The sequence below is a fragment of the Microtus pennsylvanicus genome, chromosome 8, assembly GCF_037038515.1.
Source record: "Microtus pennsylvanicus isolate mMicPen1 chromosome 8, mMicPen1.hap1, whole genome shotgun sequence".
NCBI classification, from domain to species: Eukaryota; Metazoa; Chordata; class Mammalia; order Rodentia; family Cricetidae; genus Microtus; species Microtus pennsylvanicus.
Window position 1 is genome coordinate 67,376,497 of NC_134586.1, and position 14,192 is coordinate 67,390,688.

Consider the following 14,192-nt stretch of genomic DNA (forward strand, 5'->3'; position numbering starts at 1 on the left):
CTGCTGTGATTTCCCTGATATAATGGATTTAAATTTGGGCTTGTAAGCTGATACAAACCCCTACTCCATTAAGTTGCTTTGTCAGATATATTCCAAAGACAGTGTACACTGTTACAAGCATAAGAACTATTGTGGGACAATGGTTTGTACCTGTAAAGATCTGTCACTTGTATTGGTTTAATAAAATGTTTATTGGCCAGTATCCAGGCAGGATGTATAGGTGTGGCAATCAGGCAGGAAGTATAGGCAGGGTGACCAGAAAAGGAGAATTCTTGGAAGAGGGAAGGCTCAGTCTGCAGTAGTCACCCAGATACAAGATGAGAATGCCTTACTGATATAGGTACCAAGCCACGTGGTTAACACAGACAACAATTATGGGTTAATGTAAGATGCAAGAATTATTTAATAAGAAAGACTTAGCTAATGGGCTAACCAGTTTATAATTAATGTAGGCCTCTATGTGTTCTTTGGGATTGAGCAGCTGTGGGACCTGACAGGACAAAAATCTGTCACTAAAGAACCTGAGTTCAGATTCCAGAACTCATATAAATACCTATGTGTGACCACTTACTAATTCCCAGTGCTACAGAAGAAGGGAAAGGGCATACAAGAAGATTGATCAGACTTGCTAATCATTAGCCTGGCTGTATGAATGAGAGAACTTGTGTTAAAGGTAGAAGATAATATAGAGTAAGTGTGTACAGCACCTGATGCCCTTCTCTGGTCGTCAAGAACATATACCCATACATGTGTAGTGCATATACCACTTTCATACATATCATTCATAGCCATGTAATAAATGATTTTGCATTTGACACTTAAATGGGGTGAAAACTGTTGCTATTTTTTTAAAAAAAAATAAGTGTTAAAACGGTGATGTTAAATTCAAAATTTCTGGTAGTGGATCTTATAATTATTGTACTGAAACCTATGAAAATTCTATATACAATGTTCAGTCTTTAGGAAGTTATATGAATACCTCATCAATGTAGGGGTATTTATACTTTATCTCATTTTTCACATATTTTGTCTTGGTAAAGTACTTTGTTCATCTGTGTAATTATCCAGCTATGAAAGTGATACTATGCCATAATTTATTTGAAGTTAAAAAGGGACATTTTTGTCTGCATTGTTGTTTATTTTTAATGGAAATTTCCACTGGAATGAATGCTTTGAGTTTATTTGGGTCAGAAGCTGGTTTCGTAGACTTAGCATCCATTATGTGTACTTTAGAAAGTGCTAAGACATGAGAACTGTGGTCTGTTTCAGTCCATTAATGCATGGTTCTCGGACAGCTTAATGCATATGCTCTTTTAGCTGAAATTTTAAAATCTGAGGCTAGTTAAAGCGATTGTTCTTAGCAGATGGAATGAGTGTGGGGAAAATTGTACCACGTTCCAAATTACCTGAAATAAGTCACTTACTGCATAATTTATTACAATTTAATCTATACATTTATATTTCTATACAGCATATTGAAGATCATAAAGATAAGAAAGTACATCTTACAGCAATACTCAAATCAACATGATTGGAACTCTGAACTAATTATAAGCATTTATTTATTTTATGAATACCAGAAGATCTGACAACCTGAGAATTCCCTAAAACTTCTGGGTGTTTGCAACTTAAAAGTTTCAATACCAAATAAATATATACTCCTAAATCTGAAAGCCTTAAGAACATATTCTTACTTTACTATTATCATACACAGCATTATAATTTTCTTCTTCTTACTCATTTAACTTTTTTTTTAAACAATGATGTGGTATTTGTATGAAAAACGCAACCTGGGCACAGAGAATGCAGACATGTATGACAAGGCTTCTTCAGTGTCAATGGAACGCATAGAGAACAGGAAGTGGGGATCAGAGCACCAAGGGACAATCTAAGAGCCCTGTGATGCTGTGAAGTCCCATTCACTACCCAGAATCAGAACATTTTTCTTTCCTAAGAAGAAAAATGAAAATATTATACTTGTCTTATCTGTTGTAATATGAGCTGCTGGGCTGCGTACCCGGCACCCAGCCACCCACATGACTAGCTTATGCCCCAAAATAATTTCATGGAAACTGTATTCTTTTAAACACTGCCTGGCCCATTAGTTCCAGCCTCTTGTACCCCGCCGCTCACATGGCTAGCTTATGCCCAGAAATAATTACATGGAAACTGCATTCTTTTAAACACTGCCTGGCCCATTAGTTCCAGCCTCTTATTGGCTAGCTCTTACATATTGATCTAACCCATTTCTAATATCCCTGTAACACCACGAGGTGTCTTACCAGGGAAGATCTTAACCTGCATCTGTGTCCGGTGGGAGAATCATGGCGACTCCTGACTCGGCTTCTTTCTCCCAGCATTCTGTTCTGTTTACTCCGCCTACCTAATTTTATGTCCTATTAAAGGTCCAAGGCAGTCTCTTTATTTAACCAATGAAATTAACTCAAAACAGAAGACTCTTCCCCCATCACCTATCCTTTGGGCTCCTTGGTTTTATGTATAAAATTTTATTGGTGTTAATATTACAAATGTGTTCTTGAAAGATGTCAGCTTTTATCTCTATATCACTACCTGTTATAGTCTGGATGGAAGTGTTTCCTAGAAGGCTCTTGGGTGTGTACACTTGTTTCTGCAAGATGGTGGAACTGTTTGGGGCCTTATGGAGCCTTTTGGAAGAAGGCATAACTACTGGAGTGTGTGTGTGTGTGTGTGTGTGTGTGTGTGTGTGTGTGTGTGTGTGTGTTTGTGGGTAGGAGTGGGTGTTGGGGATGCTTAAGATTTACAGCCCAGGCCAACTGTCATTTATCTCTCTGCTTCTTGTCCCACCCACATGTGAACAAGCTGCCTTGTGCTCAACAGCCACAGATGTAGTTCTGTCCTGCCCCCATGCTTTCCATCCTGTGATGGTCTGGACTCCTTACATTGTAAATTAAAACCAGTCTTTCCTTTCATAACTTCCTCCTTGTCAGGCACTTGGTCAATTCAACAAGAAAAGCAACTGATATATTACAGTATTATGCTTTAGTCCGAGTACTCAAAACTTGGTGCATTTTATATTATATATTGAATTGGTGTGCTTTGGAATCTACACTCTCTGTGCCAGCCTTGTACATTTTCAGCACATTCCAATTGTAGTTATCTCAATCTCTGTGAACTATATTTAATCTGGGAATGGACTTGGATTAATTATCCCATAAATGTTTTATTGGACTAATTCCTTTAAAAACTTAATTATGAAACCTAGTGAGTATTATGTAAATTCTATAAAGTACCACTTAAAGATGTCCAGAAGCAAAATACATAATTGGTTTCTTTCTTTCTCTTCTTTTCTTTCTTTCTTTCTTTCTTTCTTTCTTTCTTTCTTTCTTTCTTTTTTTCTTTCTTTTTTCTCCTTTCTTTCCTTTTTTTGGCTTGATTTTGCCTAATTAACAAAATAAAGCAAAGAGATTTATAGTATAAAGTATGAATTTTAAATTAGATAAATACATTCTTCCTCACTTTCAATTGAAATGACAACCCAAAATTCAATTTCCTTAAAAAGCAATTACAGGGGCGGGAGAGATGGCTCAGCAGTTAAGAGCACTGACTGCTCTTCCAGAGGTCCTGAGTTCAATTCCCAGCCACCACATGGTGGCTCACAACTACCTGTAGTGAGATCTGGTGCCCTCTTCTGGCCTGCAAGCAGGATACTGTATACATAATAAATAAACCTTAAAAAAAGTAATTACAGTCTTGCATGGCCATAGGGAACTTGCCATCTGCTTCACTTAACTGTTGGTTCATAAATATCCAAGTTCAAATCTAATAGTTAAATACAGCATTGTCCATTTTAGTGTCACTACTGTTTAAGGGGTGGGCTGAGCACCACTGGGGAATTTTCAGTTTGAGTTTTGTACATATTCAGTAAGACAGCAAGGGGACTATGGTTGTTTGAAGAGTCTCTCAGATAGAAGTCTTGGACCTGGGATAGAAATTGGAGAAGCTGGATAAACTTACAATACCTGAGGTCTTCCTTTATCTTGTCCATTCAAATGACTCAGGGTAGCAAATTCAAGCTATCTGGGCATGTGTGATAATGGTTCATTGTTTCAAGGGCCCATGCTCCACTGGAATATATGACACAGGATAGATTAATCTACTTTTAGGACCAATGATTCAGTGGCATACAGCATCGTCTCTGAAACCCATCCAGATTCATCAGGAAGACAATATGACTTTCTTCTTAGGGAATTCACTAAAACTCAGAAAGTGAATGAGAGCCCAGAAAGTGAATGAAAGTGAATAAAGGTGTGGTCACTTGGGTAAGTGTAATTTTCTGTATCCTTTTTATGCCAGAAGCCACTTCCCAACACATAGGCAAGATTGGATAGAGGGGAACCAATCACAACAACAGATGACTCAACACCTGGCATTATCAGGTTCCACAATCAGATGCCCCAGTCTCTTTGATTGAGTTCATAAGCATACAGTTGTGTGGATGTAGCTTAAGTAATTTGGGTTATACTAAATTTATTAGTAAGAAACCACTTAAATTACAAAGCTCAACATCAATATATTAAGAAGAACATGAGACTGTAGTTTGAAAGTTGGTCAGTAACTTTTTTCAACTGTCATTGAAAAGAGTCCAAAAAGCTAAGGAGCAAACAAAACACTAAAAGACAGCATTTTCAGTTTTTGTAACACCAAGACCTCCTAAGAGAAGTACAACTTTCATTTGCTATATTGAAAAATGAAACTCATGGAACACAAAATAGCATCATATTTCCAGGCTAAGGAAATAACTTAATAGTATAGACCATTGCCTGCTCTTGCAGAGGACTGGGGTGTGTGAGTCCAGACCTAGGAGATCAAGGGCCCTCTTCAGGTCTCTGCAGGGACTATGTGCATATATTTAACAATTATCACTAGGCAGTCACATACACACATAAAATTAATTATATATAATACTTAATCTCTATGCTTTTTGGAAAGTTTAGATTTACCAAAATGCTCTTTTGAAGTGAAGAAAATTGAAACATCTATTTTTAACATGATTTGCAGAGGTACGGTGTGTAAGCCACTAAGTCCTGCTGAATATGATCTAAAGATAAAAGATGTGTAAAACTTAGTGCTATGTCACTTTGGTAAAACTGTTGAGACATTTGAGATAGTTTCATGCTTGGAGCCCAGACATTAGCTTAAACTCCCCAGAGTCTTAGTTGAATTAACTGCTTATGTATTTCTTTTATTCTATTTTTTCTTTGGAAATGGCAGGTTGAAACTATTTCTTTAACAGAAAAATTGTGAAAATAAAGATCTAATATATGAAATTGGGTACCACACACCTGTCACAACATAGATATACAAACATACCCATTGAATGCAGATCAATTAATACATTATCATTTCTGTGGCCTATTTTTCTTTTGTTTTTAGTTTTACTTTGAGACAGAATCTCACCAAGCTGCTCATGTTGGTGTCAAACATGATCTCCCTGCCTCAACTTGCCAAGTAGCCAAGTGAAATTTTAAAGAGTTTTCCCAATCCTAGTGAAATATAAGTTAGATGAAAAAGCAAGTTGTTCACATTTAAGAACCCAGATTATTTTGGTTTCAAATAGAGAGGTGCACTAGTTTAGACACAATAGAATTCTGGAAAGCCAATTGATCTTTTTTCCTAATTATTGTATTGTAGTCTCTGTTTACAACATCCAGGTTTTTATAGATTTGTGTTTTTAAGATTCACTTAATATTTTTGTCTGTATGTGTGCTTGTCTGAGTGTTGATATATGCATATGCATGTAGATGTCCATGGAATGTCAGAAGATGGCATTGAATTCACAAGTGCTGAAGTTATACGTGGTAGCAAGCTACCTGATGCAGGTGCTGGCAGCTGAAATCAAGTCCTTCCAGTGTCCTTAACCACTAAGAAATCTTTCCAGCCCTTTCTGTGATCCTTTACAATCTTTTTAATTTTCTCATTTTGTTGGGGAAGGGTCTTATCATTCTAATACTTCTATACTTAAATGAATTTTCATTCTTTATTCTCAAAAACATGCCATCATCTTTCAGTTCCCATCTTAATAGAACATTACTGACTGTGAGAGAAAGCCTTCCCTAGGCCATTTTTAGAGCCAAGAGAAGGGCCCATTTATTATCTGGTGGCAGTCCTTGAAAGTGAAGCTTTTAATCGTCTCTATCATTAATGGCAGCAACAATAACCTAGAAGACATATTACATATGCCAAGCTAATCTACTTAGAGAAGGTAAAACCAATGTTAGCAATTTGAACAAATTAAAAGAAAAAGTGGTTTCTTTAAAACTGAAAATTAGAATGGAGAAGAAGTCATTTTGGCTTAATATTCAAATAGTATGATCCATTAACACTGAATCTTCTCTTGATGAAATCTTAGAACAGTTGGTGTTGGAAAGAGGAAAAACTCTTGATATTTAAGTTTTTTTCTTAATAAAAGTGGATTGAAAATAATTCAATTATAAAAATATTGGGAGAAGTAATGACTTAGCTTAAGTGTTTTAAGTAATTAAGCCACTGAGTAATGTGTTTTCATCTGATTAAAACTAATATAAATATTAAGCATTGATATGGCATGCATTTTTATATTTGTTCATGTCAATACTATTATTTATTTATTACTTATTTTGGTGATGGAATCCAGAGAAAATTGACTAATCCACTGACTAACACCTATATAGAAAACAAAATAATATTAGAGCTTTTACTATACATCTTATTTACTTTTGTATTGCTGTGACAGTACACCAAAACTATAGGGAAAAAAGTTAGTGAGAATTGCAGCTACAGAGGATGAGCCTACAACCATGGCAGAACAGCAGCAGCAAGGATGTCACTGGAGTCATAGGTGCAAACTTACGACTTGGTCCACAAGCAGGAGGCAATGGAAACTAACTGGTAATGGTGTGGGCTTTTTGAAACCACCAAGTCCACCCCAGTGAAACACCTCCTCCATTAAGGCCACACTTCCTAATCCTTCCTTCAAAATACCATCAACTGGGGATTAAGCATTGAAATATATGAAGTGTAATTTTAATTCAGACCACCACAACATATTTAATGAAAGTAACAGTAAGAATCTATTGAAGTAAACAAGAAGACCCTAACAAACAACAGTAGAGTAATATCTTAATTTCATGTTTAATAACTGAATAGTGATGGACAACCTAGACCTTCAGATATAGGAAGAGCAGAGTAGTTTTCAGAAAGCATAAAAGTGAGAAAAGGAAGAAAATTATGATACTTTCCCAAGATAGTAGTGTTTTATTTTTAGAGACCTATATTTTACGCCACTTGTTTTCCAGATAATAATTTTAAAATTTATTTATTTTTTATGTGTGTGTATGTATGTCAGTGGGTGTTGTCTGTATGCATGTCTGTGTACCATGTGTGTGCCTAATCATCAGAAGAGGGCATCAAATCTTTGGAACTGGAGTTACCAGTAACTATGAGCTAACATATGTGTTTTGGGAGCAAAGCCCTGAACCTATTCAAGAACATCATGTAATTTTGACCACTCAATCATCTTTCCAGTCTCAGATGTTATTCTTTGTTTTAGGGCATATATTCAGAAAGAAGACATTTTGTGTCCCCATACACCTCAGAGTCCAAAATTGGAAGCAGAACCTAAACAATAGTATCTAACAATAACCAGATTAACTTGCCAGCCTCCTGGATTATGATACAGAAAGCATGAGAAATGTACATTTTGACAGGGTGAACATTTACTAATGGTCCTCTGCGTATTTTTATTTAAATGAAGATTTGGCAGCTAGGCTGGCTGAGTGTGGTGACAAAGAGGAGATTGATTAGTGGTGTTGTCAGTGTAGATGGGACAGAAATGCTGCTAGAAGAAGGAAGCTCTATGTGGAGACCCAGGGGAAGGGAGAAGACAGGAAGAAGGAACTGAGTGACTGACACGAGCTTTGAATAGCAAGCTGGTGGGACCCAGTGAGAGTGCAAGCTTTATGAATGTGCCAAATGTTTTATCCTTGCATATAGGAGATGAAAAAACTTGGACAAGGTACAATGCAGTGTATACTTTAAGAACACATCTTACCTGCAATCAGGTGGCTAGTGTATGAAACAAAAGGAAGTTGTAAGTATATTGTAGCAATACAGTAACAAGGTGATTGGTATTGTGGTTATGGAGATGTAGGCATACAGAAGAATAACTTGGACTAATTGAGGAATATGTGCAAGGAAGATGAGCTATTGATTGCAGAAGGAAACTGAATAGAGTCTGAAAATATCCATTTGGTAAATATAATGTCTGGAAGATTATGCAGTATTTGAAAGGAAGATTATTATATTAAGTGTAGTTGCACAGCACTTTTAATGTATAATGCTGTGAAACTGGGAACATCAGATGATCGAGAATTAGTAAGAGGTAAAAATGCTAATTAAGATTATATAAAACAAACAATGCATTCAAAACCATAAAATACAAATTATCCTATTAAAATGAGTAAATATAAAAAAATGAAGACATAATGCAAGGCAGTGATGAACACAGATATTTTAAGTAAAGAAATGAAAACTTGGGCTGGAGAGTTGGCTCAGCAATTATGAGCACTGGCCGCTGTTGCAGAGGACCTGTGTTCAATTCCTAGCACACACATGGTGGCTCACAATCATATGTAACTCCAATTCCAAAGGATTTAACATGGTCTTCTTTCATCTGCAGGGAGGAGGCCTTCAGACAATGTACAAAGATCTATTCAGGCCAAACACACATGCACATAAAAGAGAAATAAATATAAAAAATAAACATAAAGATGAAAACCTAAAAGTAAATATAGTATTTAAATTAAAGGAAAATAAAGTAGTAATCTATAAAAATTAATAACAGCATACTTTAAAAAGGGGGCAACTGTTTATCATGCTTCTTTTGAAATTTTTAAATGTTATATTTTAATTTGGTTTATACAAAGGAAGTCTCTTTGTATCCATGAATTTTATAACATGGAAGTTCCTGGTAACATTTAGAAAACAAAGCAAGCTTATTGTTGGAGAAAACGGCCTGATTATCTTAATTTGATAATGAGGTACTAAACAACACTGGGACATGCATGTGATGTAAGCATGATGTGGGATTCCCCTCTGTATGCTGCGAACACCATTGGTTAATAAAGAAGCTGCTGTGAGCCTATTGCAGTGCTGAGGAGGGCATAGGGGAGTTCCAAGCAGATAGAGGAGGAGAGAGTAGGTGGAGTCAAAGAGAAGCCAAGTGTCTGCCACAATTGACAGAAGCTGAACACTGAATGGAACCTTACTGATAGGCCACAACCACGTGATGATACACAGACTAATATAAATGGGTTAATTTAAGATATAGCAACTGGCTAGCAAGATGCCTAAGAGATTGGGCAAGCAGTATTTTAATTAGTACAATTTCTGGTTATCATTTCAGTCTGGGAAGCCAGGAAATGAATGAGTCTCCTCTGGTTACATAATTAAACATTTCTTTGAAGGAATTCAACTTATAAATAAGCAGAGAAGAAGAAACAACAAAGAGAATAGGTAGTGTACTGCATTTTAGAGGCTTTAGACAACACTGTGTCTTCAGTAGCCAAGCAAAGGATTGAGGAAAGAATGCAGCTTAGGATAAAGACAAGGTGAGCAGAGCTGAGTGAAACCCCAGAGAGAAAGACAAGTTGGAGCAGAGAGCAGCTATATATATATATGTGTACACTCGGAGGAGGCCTTTCAAAATAATTGAAATGCAGGTGGTTTTTGCCTTTGAGTGGAAGAAAAAAAGAAGCCTTCCCTCATAACATTTGTATATTAGCTGGAGTCAAAGAACACAGTGAATGCCTCCTTCAATATGACAGCAACACACAAAGATAATAAAGAATACAAATAATGAATAATGTACTGGATATACTATAAGATTCAGGGAGAAAGACATATCTATGAAAATACTATATTCTCTGTAGCACTTTCATTTATTGTTTTTTGAGAATTCCATGCAATATACTTTGATCATACTCATGCCCCCCCCCCTACTCCTCTTAGATACAACTCCTGCCATCAACTCAAACAAATTCACGTCCTCTCTTTTAGTTCCAAATTTAGGTCAATTGCATGCTACCTGTATATTGGGTGTATGTCCTTCCCCTAGGGCATAGTAGGCCTACTAGGGGTGGCACCCTTAAAATGACTGTCTCTTTCTCTGCTTCTCAGTTGGAAGAACTACCAGCCTGTTTCCCCTCTCTGACTTGATATTGAACACATTGTCACAGGTGTTGTGTGCTCATGTTTGCAACTGTCATTTTATGTGCAGAAAATGCTATTTTCTTGTAGTCACCCACTGCCTATGCGTCTTACAGGTTTTCTGGCCTCTCTAAAAAAGACATCTGTGTCACACCTGCTTCTCCAAAGACTCAGGGATTGATGCTATATTTTTTTTTAAAGAATTCAATAAAAATTTGAATTAAATGCTTAAAAGGACATGAAAATTGAGGTCATAAAGATACAGAACTAAAGAGAATACATTATCACCATGCTAGAAACAGTAAACATTAAGATGAAGGAAAAGTTTATCTAACATATCTTAAAGTTGAAATTTGCATCTCTTACATAGAGATAAATTTTTGTCATAATCATATGAATTATTTACATTTTCTCATTTCTGTGAAAAATAACTGCAATTTCTTAAGAAATGAAGTTTTATTTTGTCTTATGATTTAAAGTTCATTATGTAGAGGAGGCATGGTGTTGGGATGTTGTGGTATATAGGAAATAGAGAGGGGTAATACAGAAATAGATGACTTTCTACATTTTTCTTTGTTTCTTGGCCTACCACTCAGTCTGATGGTGCTGTCCATATTTACGATGTGTCTTTCGATCTCAGTTAAATCTTTCTGGAAATACTCAGAAGTGTTTCTCCTCAGTGATTGTAAATCTAGTCAACAATGGAGATTAGCCATCACATAACCCCATATCAATTGTACTAATAAGCATAACATTGCCATACATAATATGAAAGATTGCATTAATATATATATATATATATATATATATATATATATATATATATATATATATAAAATCCAGCCATTGGAAAGCAAGTATATATGGATTAATTGCCAAATAGATGACATTTCAAAATATTCACAAGTAATAAAAGACCAAACAATTAAAAAAGATCCATGAAGTTAAAGACTAAGGAAATGGCTCAGTGGAACAGGTACTTAACACACAGCAAGAGGAATCAAGGTTCTATTTCAAAAGCCCACATAGAAGTTAAAAGCAAAAACACCTGTCTGTAACCCCAGCTTTCTTACAGAGAGATGGGGGTCAGAGACAGGAGAATCACTGAAATTTAAAAGAGCAAATGCCTAGCATAGGCAGAGGTAAACAATGTACTTTGTCTTTTACAATGGCATAGACAAGGATGGGCACCTTAAGTTGTGTTCTGATCTCCCCATGAGCACAATGAAATGTGTCATATGTCCACACTCTCACATATCAACACATAAAACATATACTAAGTTTTAAAAAGATACAAATATAAAAGTTCATGATATTTAAAAACTAACAACAACAAAACACCTAGATTCAACTTAAGTAATGTCCTTCAAATATCAGGAGGCAGATACAGATCTAATTTCACAGGTAAATAATCTGGTTAATGCATGAAAATTTTTTTAAAAAATGTTTGAGACAGCTAGGCAAAAAGCAAACCATTACCCAGGAAAAATAATTGGGTCACTGACATTTTCAGAGCAATTCCTGAGCCAGAGAAAAATGCACCAGAAAGTGCAAAGTGCTGATGGGAAGAAAATGTGAGCAAGAATATTATACTAGCCAACTTCTTTTTTTTTCTACTTAAACTTTTAAAAGATACATATTTTTACAAGTAGGAAATAAAGCATCCATGTCAATAAAATGTTCCTTAATTAAACCAAGTAAGGGAAACTGATGTAGAAAAAACCAGGAGTCTAAGATGAGTGACAGATGGCCTGTCTGTGAAATTCCAATAAATAACCTATGGTTGCACTTCCTGTATTTAGAAACAAGACTTGGAGTCTTCTAGTTTCCTTCCTGTTGCTATGATAAAACTTTGGGACTAAAAGTAATTTAAGAGAGGAAAGGGCACAGTCCTTCATTGAGGAGGGCCAGAACATGAGCTCCAGGCATTTGAGGCAGAAACTATGGAAGAACACTGTTTTCTGGTTAGCTCGCAGGCTCAAACTTAGCTAAATATCTTATACATCTCAAGACCATTTGCTCTGGGAGTGGTGCTACTTACCCTGGGCTGGTCTCTCTTACATGAATTATAATCTAGATAATTTCTCACAGAGGTACCCACAGAGGTCAATTAAATCCATCATTGTCTTAATTGAGACTCCTTTCTCAGGTGACTCTAAACTGTCAAGTTGACAGTTAACTAGTATAGATATGCAATGTTTGATTATTTAAAAGATTTATGAACTGCATTCCTTTTTAAACTGTAACAATGAGAAACAGTCAATTGATAATCAAAACTTGAGCTAATGAACTTGAGAAGAGAAAAATGAGCCAAATCTGATGGAGGAAGGTCATTGGCTAATAAAGGAACTGCCTCAGCCCATTTTATGTGAACAACTGCTTCCACATAAAGCCTGAGACAGCTTGGGAAGTAATTCTGGAACAAAATGACAGCTTTGTGCATGGTTTCTTGGTAGCAGCAATTTCTCAGGTCTACTCTGCTTGCTAGAGGCAAGCAAGCGCCTCATCTAAGAGAGGCTTCCTGACTCAGCTTTAGCTGCAAAGCCTGCAGCTCATTAAGAGGTCCTGCCATGAAACACTTAAATTTTGTTGATGAAAATCTGAACACATGCTTTTTGGTTTTCAGCCATAGCGGGAAAAAAGCTGCGCCGTTTAAAAATGCCGGCTTTCTGGGCTGTCCTGCCAGGGCAAACTCTGACTCTTTTACTCAGGCGGTTCATGCGGTTTGCAAGCATAGGCTGCTGAAGCTCACTTGCTGGCAGGGACCTTGAAAGGCCATGAGGCTGGAAAGCTAAGGAATGGGCTACATCTAGCCGGCAAAGCCACGCCTTTAGTCCTACTGAGATTGCTTGGTACATTAAAGACTCATGTGGTCAGAAAAACAGAGATACAGTAAAGAGAACGTCAAAGACAAAGAAAAATTTTAAATGATTTACAGTGTTTCTGATTTTGATTAAGGTATTGTGATTGTGTAGTTCATTTAAATATGTACTGTATATTTAAGAAATATAGGTTGTTAATGGATAATCATCGATAACAGTAAAGCTTGTAGTCATGTTATATTTTCTAGATATATAGAGATATATTTTAGATAGACATTCTTCATGTCTTACAAAGATTACAGAATAGGACATTTAATGTTTTAATAACTGAGAACTTTTCATGACAATGAGACACTCTGCTCCTGGCAGCACCAATCTACTTCAAGAGGAAGATGGGCATCGAAGAGGATCCTTATGGAGTTTGATAGCCATTTGGGCAAGAAACTGCTCTTGCCTGGACTATTGCATAAACTGGACACAGAGAACTCGCAGAGAGAGGACTACTGAACTTGCCTAAGGTGAGATGATCTTTCGTTGTTCCTGATTCATGAAAGAGTCTGCGAGACATTCTGAAGGACACAACAGATAGTGACTGAACTGACTTTGAATTTTCCTGCTTTATGGAAATGTCTGCTGGATACCATGGGCCTGAAGGCTGAAGATGGATGCCCCAACGGTACAGAGGAACTTTGGGTGACTGTCCAGGCAGCGAGATGTCTCTGTCATTTCTAGAGTATTAAAAGCTGCTTTTTTCTTGTTTGCTTAGGTAGTATTGCATCTTTCTGGAGTCTTTGATGGAGTTAAGAATAGTTAGTTATAGTTATAGTTTTCCTTAGTTATGATAAAGATTATTGTAACTTTTACTTGATAACTATTTCGTTATATGTAATTTTGCTATGTTAAAGTTAAAGCCTTCCTCTTTTTTTTTGTTTAAACCGAAAAAGGGGAAATGATGGAAGAAGGTCATTGGCTAATAAAGGAACTGCCTTGGCCCATTTTATTGGTTAGGACATTGGTAGGTGGAGTAAACAGAACAGAATGCCGGGAGGAAGAGGAAGTGAGGTTAGACTCAACAGCTCTCCTCTCGGGAGCAGACACCTCAGAGAGAGACACCATGCTCCCCGCTCCAGGGAAGATGCACGC